This window comes from Chrysochloris asiatica, unplaced genomic scaffold, assembly GCF_000296735.1.
Source record: "Chrysochloris asiatica unplaced genomic scaffold, ChrAsi1.0 scaffold00235, whole genome shotgun sequence".
Lineage (NCBI taxonomy): Eukaryota > Metazoa > Chordata > Mammalia > Afrosoricida > Chrysochloridae > Chrysochloris > Chrysochloris asiatica.
Window position 1 is genome coordinate 942,418 of NW_006408753.1, and position 2,681 is coordinate 945,098.

The following is a 2,681-nucleotide window of genomic DNA, read 5'->3' on the forward strand; positions in this document are numbered from 1 at the left end:
ATACATTTTTAGAAAAGCACAACTTACCTAAACTTACACAGAGTGAAGTAGAAAACTTGAACAGACTTATAACAAAGAAAGAAATTGACCAGGTCATCAAAAAACTTCCAACCAAAAAAAGTACAGGTCCAGATGGCTTCACTGGTGAGTTTTACCAAACATTCAGGCAAAAGCTGTCAGCACATCTACTCCAATTATTTCAGAATATAGAAAAGGATGGAGAGAGTATCCGAAACTGCCACCGCGATGCCGAAAGCACCTAAGCAACAGCCGCCGGAGCCCGAGTGGATAGGGGACGGAGAGAGCACGAGCCCCGCAGAGAAAGTGATGAAGAAAGAAAAGAAGGACAAGAAGACCAAAAAGACGTTCTTTGAAGAGCTGGCAGTAGAAGATAAGCAAGCTGAGGAATAAGAGAAAGCACTCAAGGAGAAGGAGCAGCAACAACAGCAGCAGCAACAGCAAAAAAAGAAGTGAGACACCCGAAAAGGCAGGCGGCAGAAACATGTGGCTGATGATGGAGAGGAGAAAGAACTCATGGAGCGCCTTAAAAAGCTCTCAGTGCCAGCCAGTGATGAGGAGGATGAGGTACCTGTTCCAGTACCCTGAGGAGGGAAGAAAACCAAGGGCGGTGATGCTTTTGCAGCCCTAATTCAGGATCAGAGTGAGGAAGATGAGGAGGAAGAAGAAAAATGTCCTCCTAAACCTGCCAAGCCTGAGAAGAATCGGATCAATAAGGCTGTATCTGAGGAACAGCAACCCGGCCTCAAGGGCAAAAAAGGAAAGGAAGAAAAGTCGAAGGGGAAGGCCAAGCCTCAAAATAAATTTGCAGCTCTGGAGAGTGGAGAGGATGATGATGAAGAAATAATGAAAGAAAAGGAGCCACCCAAACAAGGAAAGGAGAAGGGCAAGAAAGCAGAGAAAGCTTCAGAAGAAGAAGGGGAAGAAGAGGAGGAAGGTGGAGAGCCCAAGGCAGATGATCCTTATGCTCAGCAAAAAGGATAAGAAAAAGCTGAAGAAACAGATGGAGTATGAGCGTCAAGTAGCTTAATTAAAAGCAGCCAATGCTGCGGAAAATGACTTCTCTGTGTCCCAGGCAGAGGTGACCTCCCGTCAAGCCATGTTAGAAAATGCGTCTGACATCAAGCTAGAGAAGTTCAGCCTCTCGGCCCATGGCAAGGAGTTATTTGTCAACGCAGACCTGTACATTGTAGCTGGCCGCCGCTATGGGCTGGTGGGACCCAATGGCAAGGGCAAGACCACGCTTCTCAAGCACATTGCCAATCGAGCCCTGAGCATCCCTCCCAACATCGACGTGCTGCTATGTGAGCAGGAGGTGGTAGCTGATGAGACACCAGCAGTGCAGGCTGTGCTGCAAGCCGACACCAAGCGGCTGAAGCTGCTGGAAGAGGAGCGGCGACTTCAGGGGCAACTGGAACAGGGAGATGATGCAGCTGCAGAGCGCCTAGAGAAGGTATATGAGGAGCTGCGAGCTACCGGGGCTGCAGCTGCGGAGGCCAAGGCACGACGTATCCTGGCTGGTCTGGGCTTTGATCCTGAAATGCAATACAGGCCCACACAGAAGTTCTCGGGGGGCTGGCGCATGCGTGTCTCCCTGGCCAGGGCACTGTTCATGGAGCCCACACTGCTGATGCTGGATGAGCCCACTAACCACCTGGACCTCAATGCGGTCATTTGGCTCAACAACTACCTCCAGGGCTGGAGGAAGACATTGCTGATTGTCTCTCACGACCAGGGCTTCCTGGATGATGTCTGTACCGATATCATCCATCTTGATGCCCAGCGTCTCCATTACTACAGGGGCAATTACATGACCTTCAAGAAGATGTACCAGCAGAAGCAGAAACAACTGCTAAAACAGTATGAGAAACAAGAGAAAAAGCTGAAGGAGCTGAAGGCGGGTGGCAAGTCTACCAAGCAGGCAGAAAAGCGAACAAAGGAAGCCCTGACTCGAAAGCAGCAGAAATGCAGACGGAAAAACCAGGACGAAGAATCCCAGGAGGCCCCTGAGCTCCTAAAACGCCCCAAGGAATACACTGTGCGCTTCACGTTCCCAAACCCCCCACCCCTCAGCCCTCCTGTGCTGGGTCTGCACGGTGTGACATTTGGCTATGAGGGGCAGAAGCCACTCTTTAAGAACCTGGACTTCGGCATCTATGTGGACTCAAGGATTTGCATCGTGGGCCCAAATGGTGTGGGGAAGAGTACCCTACTCCTGCTGCTGAGAAAGAATCACCGGCTGAAAATTGGCTACTTCAACCAGCAGTATGCGGAGCAGCTACGCATGGAGGAGACACCCACTGAGTACCTGCAGCATGGCTTCAACCTGCCCTACCAGGATGCCGGAAAGTGCTTGGGCTGCTTCGTCCTGGAGAGTCATGCCCACACCATCCAGATCTGCAAACTCTCTGGTGGACAGAAAGCCCGAGTTGTGTTTGCAGAGCTGGCCTGCCGGGAGCCTGATGTCCTCATCTTAGATGAGCCAACCAATAATTTGGACATTGAGTCTATTGATGCTCTTGGGGAAGCCATCAATGAATACAAAGGTGCAGTGATAGTCGTCAGCCACGATGCCCGACTTATCACAGAAACCAACTGTCAGCTGTGGGTGGTGGAGGAGCAGAGCGTCAGCCAGATTGATGGTGACTTTGAGGACTACAAGC

The 2,681-nt window shown here is 50.8% G+C and overlaps 1 pseudogene; it reads left to right on the top strand.

Moving 5' to 3' along the window:
- Positions 1–246: 246 nt before the first annotated feature.
- LOC102833591 overlaps positions 247–2,681 on the top strand; it is an 8,470-nt pseudogene continuing 6,035 nt past the window's right edge.